This window comes from Chelonia mydas, chromosome 2 (genome assembly GCF_015237465.2).
Source record: "Chelonia mydas isolate rCheMyd1 chromosome 2, rCheMyd1.pri.v2, whole genome shotgun sequence".
NCBI lineage: Eukaryota > Metazoa > Chordata > Testudines > Cheloniidae > Chelonia > Chelonia mydas.
Genome location: NC_057850.1, coordinates 130,396,332 through 130,414,792, shown reverse-complemented (window position 1 = coordinate 130,414,792; position 18,461 = coordinate 130,396,332). Strand labels below are relative to the sequence as shown.

General features: G+C 39.6%; 1 long non-coding RNA gene across 2 annotated transcripts in view; it reads left to right on the top strand.

The window, feature by feature from the left end:
- LOC122464299 overlaps positions 1-18,461 on the top strand; it is a 50,337-nt gene that overhangs the window by 12,713 nt on the left and 19,163 nt on the right. Inside the window, exons 2-3 of one of the 2 annotated variants that reach the window (XR_006288239.1) lie at positions 3,916-3,968; positions 5,379-5,512. This is a non-coding gene — a long non-coding RNA (uncharacterized LOC122464299). Of the gene's footprint in view, positions 1-3,915; positions 3,969-4,432; positions 4,503-5,378; positions 5,513-18,461 lie in introns of those variants that run through there. The other variant, XR_006288240.1, reaches the window with a different exon arrangement.

The window sequence follows — 18,461 nt, the reverse complement described above, 5'->3', positions numbered from 1 at the left end:
TTAGAGAGTATTTAATGTTCAATGGGGTGAAAGTCAATAGGATTCACATTTTGAGGTTTAAGTAATTCATAGGCTTTTGCCTTCTGCCCTTCTTGGGGGTGAATTTCAGTCTTTAAGCTGTTCATTTATAATTGGTCATATGGTATTGGTTTTCTTCCCTGACTGCATGAGTGCAGAAGCATGCTGAACACAAATACTGGGAGCTTGCAAATTTAATATTCTGTTTCTGAGACTTCACACACATTCCTTGCAAATCTTCTTTCTTCAAACATTTGTAAAATTGCTTTTTATTGGCATTAACAGTTGCTGAAAGGGAACAAAAGCAGTGAAAACATGAATCAACTTAATTTACATGAATATCTGCAGAAAAATGGTTTGAAGAGTTCACCTAGCTCTAATAGTGAGGGGAGAAGATGTAACTTCCTTTGTATTGCTTTGAAAATGTACCCCTCAAAATTACTTGGGATTTTATGTGATTAGGTGTAGAAACAATACTACATTTCAAAAGTAGCTACATGAACAATACTGAAATATCTGTGGGCATTGACTTGGTCCATGATTCACATAACAGAGAGAAATTAACTACAGTAATGGAACAAAATCATCATCTTTGGCGTATATTTTCTTTTTTGTAATATACAGAATATGGAACTGCTAGTGAGTAGATACTTCAACAGCTGGTGTGCAGCAGGCATTCTTCAGACAGAGCCAAGAGTTGAAACATAGGAACTCTTATTCCATTTTAGTGGAAAGATCTGATGACAATCCCAAGGAAGTATTACTAGAGGGCAAAGTGTTAGGAAAGCAACCAGCAGATGAACTAATAAAATGTTGGTGGAGTGGTATCACATATTGGATGAGTCTGTGAATCAATGATCAGACAAGGTTGCAGAAAGATGGAAAGGACTTGGAGAATGCTTCTGCTTTGTCCTGTCATCAACTCCCCAAATTAAAGATTATAGTACCCGCAGTAAATCCACAGCAGCAATAAAATCTAACTGTATTATAGGAAAAAATAACACTTGCAGCTAATGTTTCAGAAATGTATCATCTTCTGTTATACTAACCGTGGTTCATTTGTCAAGATTATCCTCATTAGGTGAACATAACATATTATTTATTAAACTATTGAAAGTATGCACTACACCAAATGATGCAGATAATAAATGAAAGGAAAACGTCATACTGGGGGAAAAAAAAGCTTCATACTTTTTTAAACAGATTTGAAGATGACCTCAACTAGTGCACGTTCGTTTTTAAAATGAATTTTCTTTGCTTGATGAATCAGTAAATCTCTGATGTTTACAGATGATTTTGTGATACCGACAGATCTATAAATTGATTCATCTCTACCAGGTTGCTCCAGTATTCCAGAGTTACAGATATTTGATCAGATTCTGGTCTCTGTTAGGGAAACGTAACGCCAGAATAATTCTAGTGACTACAGCAGATGTACTTTGGGTTGACACTAATGTAAATAAGAATTGAGAATGGACTATTGCCCCTTCTTTCCAGAATGAAGGCATGCAGGCAAACCAGAATACAATATCACTTTTTAATATTCTCACTGAAATGTAAAAGCTTTTATCATTTCAGCTACAACTAACTGCTCATACTAAAACACTTAAAGCCTTACGTAATTTGTGGGTTTTAAAAGTCATAGGCCATATTGTGCCAATGATTTTTTCAAAGGTAGGAGACAATTGATATCACTAGAGACTTCTGTAAAAACAAAACAAAAACTCCACAAAAAACTGTAACCATATTTGGATTTTCATATTAGAGGACAACATTAATTTTGTTTTTTCTAATCTTTCAAAAATGTCTAAAAATGTTTAATACATGCTGTAACAATAAATGAACAGGGAATGTACATTTATTAAAAGGAAATAAACACTGCAATTATACTGGATATAGATGTTTGGATCTATCTATCTATAGTTTGATATAGATGTTATCAGGTCAAAATCATAATGTACTGCAACTTATATAAAACAAAAATATAGAACTTTATTTCAAAAATCAGTTCAGGTTGCTAAGTGAAAACAATATAGTAACCTATCACATTATTAAAAAAGCTCAAGCTGTTACAAATAAAGGAATAGTTTAGGGCATGTATGACATTCCAGGGTGCAATCAAGAGCAGTGAGGGGCTGTCATCACTTGCCCTATAACCTGGAGTGCCTCACAATGCTTTGTTGTTGTAGTTCCTAACATGGGCTTCTCACAAACAACCAAACAGAAATGAAGGTCACACCCTGATTGTCTGTGTATAGCCACAGCCCTGGTCCAGCAGCTCTGATCCCAGCAGCCTGTCAGCAACACACCAGTCACACGTTGGCTTCCGGCAGCCTTGGTTACTACTTGCAGGGAGACCCAATATAGTACGAGTCCTGGATTTCCCCCCCAAAATGTGTGTTCTGCACTGCCCAGCCCTCTCCTGGACAGTCTAGATATATCAGGTCTGTTGCTCCTCTAAGGGGACTAATATATAACTGTCTGCTTCCTTAAATGAAGTTACTCAAACAATTCACAACACTGGATTAGTTTTAATTAAAGGATAAAACAAGTTTATTTACGCACAAAGAGATAGGTTTTACATGAGTACAGGTATAAGGCAGTAAAGTCAGAAATGGTTAAAGATAAAACACTTCCTAAACTTACCTTGAACTCAGTCTAGTTTGCTAAGGTTCTTATCACATGCTGACCAAATGTCAGATCAGGTTTTGTTCCAATAGCTGTTTCTTTTGTTGTCTTAAGCTAAAAGAGAGATGGGTAGGCAAAGACGACTTGGTATGTTTTTTGCCTCTCACTCTTATAGTTCCATTACCCTTTGAAATGCATTCTCCTGAGGGTTACCCCTAGATAAATGTTCCTTTCACCTGTGAGGATGGAGCTATGGGGTCTGGTAGTGAAAGAGGTAGCATGTTGTTTCTTCTCATCTCGCTAACCTGAAAAGCAGATTTTTCTTATTTCTTGTCTTCCTCCTCTTGCTGAGGACCCTGTTTACAACTTATCTGTAAATTCAGGTAAACACACGCTCCCTTGAAGACCTGCTTGACCACAGGTGCTGACTTTCAAAAGTACTGGGAAGTTCTCAACTCCCGGCTCTACCCCAGGCCCCACCCCTGCCCAGTTCTACCCCCTCCCGCTCCTCCCAAGCATGCCATGTCCTTGCTTCTCCCCTCTCCCTCCCAGCCTCCTGTATGCTGTGAAACAGCTGTTTGCAGGGGGCAGGAGGCACGGGGAGGGAGGAGGAGGCGCTGATCCATGGGGCCTGCTGGTGGGCGGGAGGCACTGGGAGGAAGGGGAGGTTCTGATGGGGGCTGCCGGTGGGTTCTCAGCTTATGTGTTTGACCAGTTCTGCCTAACTGGGGCTACTTGAGTTTGAACATGTGCTACCAACATAATTCAGGGGGAATTTATAACTTTACATATAATGTTGCTTCATACATTTCACAATGATATTATTGACCATTGAGTTTAGTTTTTAATTGATACCTCACAAGGCATATTTGATACAAAGTTTATTACAATAGTATGTTGGGTGTGAATACTGGGGTGCATTCAGTCACAGCATCATACTGCCCACATGCTGCCTGCATAGCTAAGCACATGATTTCAAAGGAACGCATAGTACATCACATCCCAGAAAACTTTAACTCTGTCCCATGGATTAATTTGAACGTGGTTATTCAGTCTGGATTTCAATATCTAAATATTTTATTTTAAAAGATATTGTACATTTGGAAATATTAAGAGTTACTGTATTTAGCAACTGCTAGATATTTTTGGTTGACAATAGTTATGTACTTTAATACAGAAGCAATGCTGTGTACTTTTTGTGTGGTCTCCTTCCTGCTGGCCCTGCCCCAGATTGGTTACAATTCTTCCTTCTCCCTGTCCTCTCTGCAGAGCAGTGTGCCCAGGACAGTAGAAAAGAAACAGTTCCTGCACTCTCCAGAATTGTATGTATGTAAGTCTGTCTTAGGGTTTCCTATAGCACCTAGCACTATAATAAGTGCTTTCTAGCTTAATATGAAATCCTAAGTGTCATATCTCACTGTCATCCAATCAGGGAAATCTGCACACACAACAATAAACTAACAGATATTAAACAAAAATATTATTAAATAAAAAAGCACATAACATGATGTGACCCATGAAATTGAAAAACTGATATAAATTCACTCTGGCATTATAAACCAACATATAAAAAGAACACTGGCTGGCAGATTTAGTCATTCTTAACAGGCACTCATCTTCTAACTACATAACTCAGAACATTAATCTTCTGCACCAGAGCCATTTTGATTTAAAAATAAAAACCAACACCAGCTGCTTTGATTGTGATGTAGAAACATGTTTAATCTTGTTTCAGAACAGGAGACATTAAGACTGTATTTAGTTCATGTATTGTGGTCAACACTGGGATGATTTATAGTCCAGATCCAAAATCCTGGATTCAAACCTCCAAACTTTGGAAAAGTTTGGAATAAGATGTAAGTTTTAATAGCTTTTCAATTTTCTCATTTCATTAAAGCAACAAATACACTCAGTCCTATCTCCAATAGATACATGCTTTGAGTCAATCAACTGTTAACTGAAAGTCTACATATCTTTTGTAGTATTGCATGTATGAAAATTTTAGGGAAAGGTTTTGGAGAGCATCTGTTTTTTTATAAAAATCATTTGGTATTTATCACTATCATTTTAAACATGTCTTTGTTGAAATGAAATTGAGAATATAAGAGCTGACATGGCAACTAAAAAAATGCACAGCCACTGAGTTTTCTTAGCTGCTCGACTAAACAGTTAATGAAGGACTTGTTTCAGTCACACTTTCTGCTCTTGGAACACACAGAGCTATGCCAACTGTGTATACAAAGAGGAGAGGAACACAAGCCACAAAGACTAGAACTGGATCCAGATCCAAAATCCCTAATAAATCAGTGGTGGAAATGAGATTTTGCTATAGCCTATTCCAGAGACAGGGGTTACCAATGTAGTTTGGATGTGAAACTGAAGTCATAACCCAGTTTCCAGGAAGCTTGGGGGTGTCTGTATACAGACATTTGATTCAGGCAGTTTTTCAACAAAAAGCAAATGTCCTGGTAGTATTTTACTTTTCACTATGTGGGTTCCTGTCACTTGTTTTTACTCTCCTTTTAATTTGCAGATTTTTTCTTGTTAAAATAATTTTGTAAAACATTTGTATTTGAAGCAATGTGAAGCTAATAGCTTTTCCTTGTATCTTTCCATTGAAAACATCTTGATCTTCTGGTGAAGGTCCATTTTAATAGGTCAAAATTAGAGGACCACCAATATGTCTTGCCATTGCATGGAGATGGGATCCAATTTGTCTTTTCTATTTCTAGGTACAGTACTATTATCCTGTCAATGCTAATTTGGAATTAATTGCCCATCCAGTCCAGTATCCTGTCTCCTACAGCAGCCCCTTACAGATGATTCAGTTTGCACAATGCAGCAAATTGTACAATATTGTGCTATGGTGGGTATTATTGTTCAATACTAGAGATCAGTTTATAACCTGAAGCATAGACTGCTACCCTGTTTTCCTCTTGCTTTTTACTTCTGTTACATTTTATGGTGAAATAATAAGACTCCAGAGGAAGGAAAGGAACATGACATAAAATCTACAGTGAGTTCTAGCTGAGAGAAGGGTGCATAGGGTGCTGAGCATAGAGGCCAAACCATGCTAAAGCAGCAAGCTGCTATATAGGTTGTAATTGATAAGTAAGCCAATCTGTAATTAATGAAGCGTTATGTGTCCTTAATACACTAGTTATGCTAAAGTCTTTAGTCTACAGGGGAATGACACTTCTGTAAAAATCTAATGTTGTGTGTGTGCTTACTTACAGCAATTATCCTGCACTAAACTACTGTGGTTCTGAGCAAAGAGAACATATAGGTTAATTGCATCAGCCTATGTGGCTTATGAGTACAATTAATAGAGCCCTGTTATTTCCCCTTCGGGAGGAGGTGTTTCTGGATGAAATATGGTGATTGGGTCTTTCGCCAAAAAGCAAATGTAATAAGATGAAAATGTGCAGGAACGTGCCGCATTGTTGAGCTACGGGGACTGGAGGTTGTAGGGAAATGGTAGCATTCTAGGGTCCTGATTCAGACCAGGGCATACTCAGATACCTAGGTATTTTGTTCCAGAATCTGAGTCTCATTTTTTATTGGCACTATCATAGCAGTGTCTCTTATTGTGCAGGAGACTGGTTCCAGCTATTAAAAATGTATAGTGGTAGGTGAAGATGCAATAAACAGTTGTATTTTGAAATATGCCTCTAAGACTTAGAGTGGTTCATGACTATTTAGTCAGGGATGGGAAATGTAAGGATAAATAGTCAATGCATGAGGAATGACATTCTGGAATCACAAACGCTGTCTCCAAATCTGAGTAAAAATTAAGATGAGAAAAGCAGTGGCATGATCAACAGAAAAACAACAAAGAGTGATGTCCAGAGCACTTCCCAAAAGTGCTAAACAGATTAACGCCAGAAGAATATATTGACAAAGAAGTTAAAGACCCAAAATTAGACATCTTAATGTCTTACATAAAACCCCCCAAAAGTGAAAAAGGCAATAAAAACTTGGGAAATCTGCGGGTAAAGAGCTACTCAGAGGGGAAATGCTGAAAGTTTGTGATGAGACTTTTGATAAAATCATAGAACTCTTCAACAAAGATTCCAGAAGACTGGAAAATGGTATTATATTCAAAACACAACAAAAAAAGATCTAAATGATTGCAACAATTGGAAAGGTGTTGCATTCCTTTCAGTGATAAGTAAAGTCTTGTGCAGTATCATCTTAAGGGAAGCAGTCAAGGTGTACCTTACTGAATAGCAAGATGGATTTCAACCCAGAAGATCATATGTCTACCAAATTTTCACTGTAAGAGTAAACACTGAAGAGAGCATTGAATGGCAAAAGCCACTCATTATAATCTTCATAGATTTCAAGAATGCATTTGACAGCCTCCATTGTAATTCACTCAGGATAACCTTGAAGTGTTATGGTATGCCTACAAAAATAATTAACATAATGCAGGCTTTATATCAAAGTGCAGCATACACAGTTAAAATAAATGAAGGTTAGACTGAGTGGTTCAACATAGATTCCAGCGTCAAACAAGAATGCATTCTGTTTTTTGTCAGAGGAAACACAGATGGTACAATGCAGGCATTGCCTGGCTCAAACAAGAAAGTAGAAAATCTTAATTTTGTTGACATCATATTCTTAAGTGACAGCCCAACCAACATTCAAGGAAAGACCAAAAAAAAAAAAAATCCCCAACCGCATCCAGCGTTTAAAAAAAAATGGGGTCAATAAGCATTTATGGAAAAACAAATCTAATGAGAATCCCAGCAACTCCCAACTCAAACATTACTTTAGAAGGCAAAGAAATAGAGAAAGTCAGTCAATTCACATACTTTGACAGTAACATGCAAGCCAATGGGGAAGCCCAGGAGTAAATAATATCACAAATTGGCAAAGCAGCAGCTGCATTTATCACCTTCAATAAGACTTGGTCATAGATAATCTACAATTTAAAGATCAAACTGCAAATCTTCAACTCAAATGTTATTTCTATCTTAACATATGGATGTGAACGTTGGAAATCCATGAAAAGTATAAAGAGATGTTTAAATGTCTTTGAAAACAAATGCCTCAGGAAAATACTAGGTATTAAATGGAAGGAATTTATAAAATAATAAGATTTGTCAGAGAATTCAGCAACCTCTTATCTCTAAAGATATCCAGAAAAGGAGATTGAACTATTTGGGACATGCACTAATAATGAAGCCAGAGCATCTGCCATGGCACGTGTGCCATTGGGCAGCTAGAGAAAAATGCAAAGGGGAAAAACAAAATAATTCCTCCATCAAACATTACTTAGAGAGGGTAAACTTGTGGGACTTAACCACATAACTGACATGCACAGAGTGGCCCAGGCTGGAGAGGATGGTGAGCCTTGTTCATCCCTAAGCAACGTTTGATGGCACAAAAACAATTCAAATTTGATGTAATATAGCCAGCAGGAAGAAGTTATATTCATGGTTCTCCTAAAAGGCCAACCCCTCTAATAGTAAGATTATTACACCCTGAGACAAATAAGGTATCTTAAGAAATGAATTCAGGGTACACTTCAAGGTGTACACTTCAACTTATGGACCTTATTTGCTCTTGAAAGCCATCTTGCCTTTTTGTGTCACTCTGACTGCTCGAAGAGGCTGGAAATTGATTAGTGCTTTCCAGCTGAGAATCTCCCCAGCATAAGGGAGTTGTCAGAAATCATAGAGCCCTGGCTGAGAAGAGAGAGAAGACATACCCGTGATGTTCTTTGGCTAGTCACAGCTGGCAAAGGCCCTATGTGGGCTGTTGCTAGCTGGCACAGGCTAGAGTGGGGCCAACTAAAACAGTTTAGAGTAGTCTAAACTCAAACCATTGCCATAAACCCAGCCTGTGAACCTGGAAATAACCACGGGCACTGTACCCTGCAGCAGAATATCAGGCCTTATCTCTCTACCTAAGAGATGGTATAAACACTATACTTACCATATAACTGCAGTTTATTTGATGTGTCTAACTATTACTAAAATCAGATGGGGTGTTCACCATAATAGCATCACATCAAGAATCAGGATTCACTGAAAAAATGTCAGTCAGTGGTATCATTACAGATGGCCTAGTATTGAAATTCCCAGTCCATTTTGGTACATACCAAATGCCTGTGGATTGTCAGGTAACCTGAACCTCCTAGAAACTGAAAATGTAGAACATCTCTCCAGTGATCTGTATCTGCAATGCACAGGAGGGTGACCTCATTCTTGCCCCTGTGGATATTACATTAAAAACTAGACCTGGCATCTAGACCTGGTATCTCAATTTATCTCCTGGTAAGTCTGCCTACGGTATGTATAAGCATTAACTATACAAAGCTGATTTTAGCTTGTTGCCTGAGATTCAAAGAACTCCCTCTGTTCCGACAACCTCAGTACTCATTAACCATCATGCCCCTATTTTATCCCTGACAGGACCTGTACCTGGTGTAAACGTTCCAGATAGCAGCTTGATGAACTGATAGTGTTTCACTGTTACATCTTTTAGCAGCTGCTTCAGTTTCTTTGGCAATGTAATCCAAATATTTCCTCTTGTCTCTTCACACACTGCTTTTTATTGCTCCGATGTCTGTTTTATACAGATTGTTTTGCTGCTTCTTTTTCCATTTTTCAGTTTTCTTGTTTTTGAAGAGGAGTTGTTTGCTTTGACTTGTTTCCTTGTTTCACACATTTCCATGAATCCTCACTTATCCAGGCTTTAGGTTCACTTGTCTGGAAACCAGCTACAGTTATGTGATATTGTCAAGCAGAAAAGACCATGATATATCAATATAACTTTTTATACTGCATCTAAGTCTTAGAGCATCAGAAGTCTGTTCTTGTAACGTCTTGCTTATTAGCCTTTTACTGTCCATTTTCTTAAAGCATTTTTATAGATTCCAAGTCCAGAAGGGCCAACTGTGATCATCTAGCCTGACCAGCTGTATAACGCAGGCCATATAACTTCCCCAAATTAATTCGTAGAACATATATTTTAGAAAAAAAAAACAATTTTGATAAATACACCTTAGTCTGAATTGATATGTGGCATTGATGCCAAAGAGATTTCCAAAGAATGTGCATAACACCTGTAGCCTTGCTGATTGTGTTTCATGTCAGCAAGGTAGCATCTCTTCTTGGGGACTACGAGATGACTAATCCAACTTCTTGTCCATTAGTTACAATGGGTAGGGGTAAAGATCCATCAGCCACTTTCATCAGTTTGGTCGTCTTCCAGTTGACTTAAAGACCAAGCTAGCTTACTTCTTCCTTAAATATATTCAGACCATTGATGAGATTAGTTTGTGAGGATGCAGATATAGCTGTGTCATCCACATATTCCATGTCTGTTATGCAGAAGTCATGCAGTACCACCCCTGGTACATGGCTTGTCATGGCTTCCATCATTTGGTCAATAATGGTGTTGAACAGATCAGGGGCAGCCATGCACCTGTGACAGATGCCACGGTTGTACACAACCCATTGGACATCCTAGTACCTAACAAGACATAGCTCTCACTTTGGCGATGCATTTCTATGTAAACGTTCAGGAGCTTGCCAGGCACACCAGAAGCTTGCAGGCAGAACCAAAAGGAACAGTGATCAACAGAGTCTAAGGCAGCTTTTAAATCAGTAAAGGCTATATACACCTCATCTTTCCTGCACCCAAACTCTTGGCTTTTTCAATAATTTGTCTAATGCTAAAAATCTGGTTCAACGTCAAGAGAAAAATCCAGCTTGCTGTAGGCAGCGTAGATTCCTGGTCTTAATAAGCTCAAGGAGCACCCGCATGAAGAGTTTACTTGGAACAGAATTGGAGTGGAAACATTCCAATGGAAGCAGTGGCTTCTGTCCCTTTATATGGCTATTAAACCTTGGCCAGCATAGAGATGCAACTGTGCCAGCTGGACACTTTCAGCAGGAAACAGTAATGACTTTTTGAAGGCACATGGTGATTTCATCATATTATGAATGAGAAGGTCATGCTTTGGACCAGCTAGCCTCTGGTGTCTTCCCAAGTGACTCAGTGCAGGCTCTGGTGACTTGGCCATCTGCTCTGTATGTTGGGGTCTATACCAGCATGCCAACTTTATCAGTTTGATCCAACAAAAGCTGGATGGAGAACACCATGCAGATGGCCCTGCACATGCTGGAGAGATGATGTGGCTTCTAACATTGCACACTTCACCCTTAATATAGAGTAGGCTGCAACACTGGCAGGAGATTGGCATTTCCTTTCTGGAAACAGATGATCTGAAGTATGCATGAATGAATCAATTGTTGATTTAAAACCCAAACCCTAACCCTTGGTAATTTATTCCAATAGTTAATTACCATCACTATTAAAAATGCATGCCTTATTTCCAGTCTGAATTTGTCTAGCTTCAATTTACAGCCTTTGGATCATGTCATGTCTTTCTCTGCTCGACCGAAGAGCCCATTATCAAATATTCCCCATGTGGATACTTACAGACGGCAATCAAATTACCCCTTAAACTTTTCTTTTTAAAGCTGAATAGTTTGAAAACCTTGAGTCTATCACTATAAGGCACGTTTTTTTAATCATTTATTCATTTTCATGACTCTTCTCTAAACTCTCTCCAATTTATCAACATCCTCCTTGAATTGTGGGCACCAGAACTGGACACAGTATTCCAGCAGTGGTTGCGCCCATGCGAAATATAGAAGTAAAATAACCTCATTTTTTCTACTCAAGAGTCTCATGATCGCATCAATTCTTCTGCGCACAGTGTTGCACTGGGAGGTCATGTTGAGCTGATATCCACCATCACCCCAAATCTTCTCCAGAGTTCCAGATTTGCATGATAGAGTCCCCTATCCTGTAACTATCGCCTACATTCTTTGTTCCTAGATGTATCCAGTTACATTTAGCTGTATTAAAACAGATATTGTTTGTTTGTTTGCCCAGATTACCAAGCAATCCAGATCACTCTGTATCAACTGCCTATCCTCTTCATTATTTACCATTCCCCCAATTTTTATTTCACCTGCAAACTTTATCAGTGATTATTTAAGTTTTTTTCCAGGTCACTGGTAAAAATATTAAATCGTGCACAGCCAGGAACCGATTCCTGTAGGACGCACTAGAAATGCATTTGATGATGCTTCCCCATTTACAATTACATTTTGAGACCTATCAGCTAGGCATCTTTTAATCCATTCGTGTGCCATGTTAATTTTGTATAATTCTATTTTTTTAATCAAAATGTCATGTGGTACTAAGGCAAGTGCCTTACAGAAGTCTAAGCATATTTCATCAACACTATTACCTTTATCAACCAAACTTGTAAGCTCATAAAAAAAGATATCAAATTAGTCTGACAGGATCTATTTTCCATAAACCAATTTTGATTGTCATTAATTATATTACCCTCACTTAATTCTTTATTAATTGAGTTCCTTGTCAGCCTGCTCCATTATTTTGCCCCTAATAGATGTCATAGTGATAGACTTATAATACCCAAGCCATCCCATTTACCCTTTTTGTATATTGCCCATTAGTTTTCTTTAAGACTCCTAGGACTTCTCTAGTGTTCCAAGACTTATTGAAAATCAGCATTAACAGTCCAGTGAGTTCCTTAGCTAACTCTTTTAAAACTCTTGGTACAAGTTCTCTGAACTGCTGATTTAAAAATGTCTATCTGTAGTAGCTGCTGTTTAACATCCTCCTGAGATACTTGTAGAATTGAAAGAGTATTATATGATGATGTGATGACTACATCATCTGTTTTTTCCAAAGACAAAACAGATATATCTATTGAACACTTCTGCCTTTTCTACCTTCTTATTGATAATGCTACCATTTCCATCTAGTAATGGACCAATACCATGGTTAGGATTCTTTTTGTTGCTTAAAAAAACTTCTCCTCATTGTACTTAACTTTCCTTACCATAGATTTCTCCTTGTGCCCCTTTGCTCCCCTTATCAATTTTCTGCAGTTCCTAGTTTCTGATTTGCATGAATTACTATCCACTTCCCCTTTTTTCCATTTGTTTTTGTGTGTGTCATTTTTTAACCAATATTCCAATACCAATAGTCCTGTTCCTTTATTGTGGCTTTTGGGGCACCAAGTAAAATGTTCTTAAATAATCACTTTTTTCTGATTAAATTCATCTGAGCTGATTTCTCTCATAATTGTTTTCAGCTTTTTGAAATTGGCCCTTTAAAAGCAGCAAGTATATTTATTACTGGTTTGGACTTTATTCTGTTTGCACATTACAGATGTCCTCACATCAAGAACACTTATACCTAAGTTACCGCTATTTTTTTAGTTCTGTATTCAATTCCTCTTTATCTGTCAAGACAAAGTCTAATATAGAATTCCTCATGTTGGATGCAACACTTTTTAAGTTAGGACATTGTTTATAATACTTAGACATTTCAAGGATGATTCAGTACTCGCAGCATTAGATCTCCAATGTATGTCACTCAGATTGAAGACCTCCAGGATCTCACAATTTTTTCCCTTACACATTATAGGTAGGAGCGAAAGGAACGTGTTCTCTATGGTGAATTGGTAGTCTGTAGCATACCCCATCTAATACCCCATCTTGTGCTTTATCTGTTAGGACATTGATCCATAAGCATTCAAGATCCTCTTCTTTGGAATGATTAGTGACTCAGAAACTGCTAATGCCATTTTTATATAGAGTGCCACTCCCTGACCCCTTTTTCTCACTTGATCCTTCCTAAAGAGGTTATACCATTGACTTTTAACATTCCTGTCATGTGAATCATCCCACCAGGTATCGGTAATGCCAACTAGATTGAATTTAAGCTCATAAATAAGCAATTCCAATTCCTCGTTTGTCACCTTGACTCCTAACATTGGTGTATAGACAATTGAGTAATTTCTTCTCTTTCTGTCCTTTGTTCCTTGATTAATTTTGTTCTCAACATCTGAATTTTGTGCTAAATGAGTGCTCATATCTTTCTTTTTACCCTCCCCTTTTTGTCAGTTTAATGCCCTTTAGACTACTCAAAACAACCTGTCCTTGAGGAGATTGATCCCCTGTCTCCTGAGATAGAGGCCATCCAAAATATACAGCTCCTTCTGCCCATAGAAAATGGACCAATGCTCCACAAAACCAAAACCCTACTTCACTTACCTAACTAGCAATTCACTTCCAGTATCTTCTGCCTTCTGTCTTCCTTTGCTTGTGGCTCAGGGAGGATCTCAGGAAACATTGTTTGAATATTCTTCTTGTTCAGCATACTTCCACTTTCCTTGAAGTAATCTATTATCTGTGACATATCCCTCAATGCAGTGAATGCAGTGTCATTAGTGCTGATATGAATCATTACTTGGGACCTACCAAATTCATGGTCCATTTTGGTCAAATTCACAGTCATAGGATTTTAAATATCGTAAATTTCATTATTTCAGCTATTTAAATCTGAAATTTCATGGTGTTGTAACTGTAGGGGTCCTGACCCAAAAGGAGTTGGTGGTGGGGTCACAAGATGGTTGTAGGGGCTGTGTGGTACTGCTACCCTTACTTCTGCACTGCTGGTGGTAGTGGTGCTGACTTCAGAGATGGGCAGCTGGAGAGTGGTGGCTGCTGGCCGGGAGCCCAGCTCTGAAGGCAGCTGCTGCTGGCAGCAGCGCAGAAGGAAGGATGGCATGGTGTGGTATTGCCACCCTTACTTCTGTGCTGCTGCCTGCAGAGCTGGGCCCTCAGTCAGAAGCTGCCATTGTCTGGCCACCCAGCTCTGAAGGCAGCAGAGCAGAAGTAAGGGTGGCATGGAATGGTATTGCTACCCTTACTTGTATGCTGCTTCTTGCTGAGTGCTGCCTTCAGACCTGGACACCGGGCCAACATCTGCTGCTCTCTGGTCACCCAACTCAGAAGGCAGTGCAGAAGTGAGGGGGGCAATACCACGACCCCTCTGCAGCTCCCTTTTGGGTCAGGACTTCCAATTTGAGAAACACTGGTCTCGCCAATGAAATCTGTATAGTATAGGGTAAAAGCATACAAAAGACGAAATTTCATGGGGGGAGACCAGATTTCAGTCCATGATGCGTTTTTCGTGGCCATGAATTTGGTAGGGCCCTAATCATCACCAATGCATCCTTGCTTGTCAGCTTCAGAAAAATATCCAATCTTGTCTCATGTCTTGGCTCTGGGAAGGCAAAATACTGTCCTGTTGTCTGCCTGTCCCTTGAATAATGTTCTTTCAATTCTTCCAACTATTGAATCCCCAACAAGAATAGCCTGTCTTCCTTGGACAGTTGGAGAACACTTTATGGGTCAGATTGATTTTCTTACATGTTAGGCCAAGCTGCCATCTACAGGTATGTCCCATACATTTCTCCATTCCCTTGAACCAGATGGATCTTGAGTGTTAACTTGCACAGTTTCAATGTTGAGGAGGTGATATTGATTGGAAACTTCTAGTTGTGTGGAATTCCTCCTTGTCCTTTTCTCTGTAGTGGCCATAGCCTACCCATCCCTGTTTGTCTGCAGACTTGCAGAATTCTGCCATGATCTCCTGACTCTGATGGTTACAGAATGCCAAGCCTCCTCTCTGATTTCCTTTGTCTCCAACTCCATGGTGGCCAGCTCCTTTCTTCATTGAACCTGGGGTACTGATCAACGTTCCTTCTAAGCCGTGCCTGCATGGCCACTCAGCAGTCAGTCAAGTGCTGGGCAATTCAGGTGCCTCTCCCTTCACTGCTGCGCTGTTCCTGCTCTCTACCTTGGAGCCCCTGGCCAGCTGCTCCCGGGAGCTTCCTGCTTGGTGTGCAGAGTGTATGTGGGTGGTTGTGTGTGTGTGGGGGGGGGGGGGGTGGTGGCTAATGTCAGGGTGTTCCCATCCTTACACCCCTTCCCGCCCATGTACCCCATCTCCACAGAGCAGAGGCAGGAACATGAGAGGATTCGGGAGTGGGACGTGGAACTGAGCTGCTGCTGTGTCTGAACAAGGAGCCTTCAGACTGGTGAGTGCTGATCTACTTAAAGGGGCAGCACCTGTCTCTCATACACTCCCCCAGCACACACACACACACTCTCTCTCTCTCACTCACTCTGTCTCTCTCTCTCACACTCACCTCCCAACACAAACTTGTATTATTCTTATTGTTACTTCTTGGTACTTCCTGCAATGCACATATATTCTCTGTAATTTTATTCTTTCAAAGTGCTCTTATTTCAGTTTTTTGACTGGTCTATGCATTTCATAATTTCATTTTTTTCTTATGCTGAAATTTAATTCTTTGAGTAGTGATGCCTAAAATGCCTAACCTATCCTTGCTGGGGCAATTATCCTCCTGGTAACTTTTAAAAAGTATTTATCTCGGGTTATTTTTGTTTCTACTAGTGGTGCACAGCCACATATTACCTCAATATTGGTACACACAACAAAATTCATGCACAGGAAATTCATTCTGGCTTCAGGCTGGAAAGAGACCATGGCATCATCTGTTGCAAATCACCACCATTGTTCCATTGCTGGCCACCTTGAAATTACATGTAGAGCTGACCCAGAAAGGAAAGCCTCTCACACTCCCTCTCTCAGTTCCCTCCATAACTTTCCTGTTAGCTGCCTCTGTTCACAGCTCTCAACTTCACCTCGCAACTGATTTTTTATACCAAATCTCTGTGCTCAGCTCAGCTCTGCCCCTCAGAACCAGGGAGTGATTAACCACTCAGACTTCAAAAGGTAGGGTAGATCAAAGCTCCAAGGGCCAAATCTTTGTGCACTTTTCCAAGGCACCAATAAACAGACCTGCCTCAGGTGCTTACTCAGGGGACCATGGCCCAGCCATGCAGCCCATACACGGAGACCAAACAAACAGTCAAACAACCCACAGATAGACCAAACACGTCACTCATCAAGTCCAGCTATCTTCAAGCACAAAGTCTGCAACTACACCCTCCGAAGCTCTCCTGTTAGCTGCCTCTGTTCATGGCTCTCTCCCCCATCTTTTGGGGTGGAGGGGTTATTTTTCTTGAGTCTGATCTCCAGTCTTGCCACTTATAAATTATGGTCACTTCCAACATCAGTGACTCTGTGTACTGTGACTTTCTGAACAGTTGACCTACATTTCCTTCCAATACTTAGTCAATCTGGTTCCTGGTGATTCCATCTGGAGAATTCCCAATTATTTTATGAATAAGTTTGTGTGGGAATACCAGGCACAGTTCCATCAGTCTTTTACTATTCTGATTGTGGGAACAAAGGCCATATTTGCCCATTCATTTCTCCACTCTGTTAGTCATCCCCAATCTTGGCATTGAAGTCCCCCACTATTGCACAGATGCCATGCTTGGGAATTTTGCCAGCGTTTATAGGCAACTGTAGAACTGATCTTTTATCTCCACATTGTAGTTGTCTGTTGGTACTTAACATTGTATAATTGTTATTTTCATGTATTGTGTTTGAAACCTGGCTGAGACCAAGCAACTCTTAACTGGCTCCCAGTCTCAGCAATTTGTGTGTTCTTTGGAAGCCATAATTAATTTTATTGCCTCCGAGTGGTAACCATCTTGCCTCCCTGACTCTCATTATTACATCATTTTGTAATCTCCTAGCCATAAACATTCACTTACTTCAAAGATTTAGAGATTGTGTCTTTGATTAGCTGCGCAGCTTGTTGTTGCAAACATCGTTCTAAAGGTCCAGAAACCTACTTTCATAGTTTGAATCTTTAATAAAGAATGTGGAATGATGGAAGAAATAAAAGGAGTCCTGTGCGGGAGATATGTCTGGGGCTCTTTCAAGTTCTTAAACGTCTAGGGCCCGATTCACTAAATGTGGTGCATGGAAGTATATGTTACATCTTCACCAGTTAGGCCCTCTGTGCTTTGGTGAGCTTCACTTAAGGGAAAGAAGGTATTTCCACTACTGCTCTCCCTTTGAGTTTTCTGCTAGGGGAGGTGCCTGAAGTCCCATAGGAGCTCTTATTGGGGAGAATGCTAAGGGCATGTGCTGAGCCCCTTCCTAGTTCACACTGGCCACTTATGTGATTTGACCTGCCATTGTTGGGGAACTTGATGCCAATTTCCTGCACCACCACTTGCCCTCTTCCCAGCAGAAGTGCTGCCTTTGAGAACCAGTTTAGATACTTAGAAAAATTTAGCCCCGAGTATCCAATTGCTTTAATCTTTGAAGAAGGTAATGGAATTTTTAAGAGCAACAGAATGAATTAATGAGCACCTCACCTCTGCACGTCTTGTGACAGAAAATATTTACTGCGAGGGCACCATGTTATGCACAGTTGCTTTCCCAGAAGTGACTAAAACTCCTGTCATTTGGGAAGAGATTGTCTATTATATTGCTCATGATTGATCATTCAAAACTTCAAACAAATATACTTCTTTGGTAATTTTCACAAAAACATTTTAAATAAGCTTCTATGCTATTGTCTCTGAAGTTTATGCGCAAAACTAGTGCTTTCTGTGGAAAGTAAATGAGACTGACAGTGTTTAGAAAAAAATGTACAAGCTGTTCAAGGATGTGTCAAAATGCAGATTGACACAAATTGAGTCAATATTACAGAAATCATTCATGCAAAACGAGCTGTAATGTTGTGACAAACAATGAGGAGTGAATGTGGAGGAGTGACTGTTTTATTGATAGAGAGGCAGCTCCACACTAACGTTAGCGCATACCCTGCTAAATGTAAGGCAGAAGCTCAGACATAATTTTAAAATGCAATTTTTTATAGCATAAAATAAAAAGACTCTGAGACTCAGATTTGATGGTTTGAAGTGTGAGTCAGTTATCACTGAGCTGGTCAAGCTATTATAATTATAATAGAAATGGAATTGAACATTCCCAAAGTTTCTGGGGTTTCAGTTCAG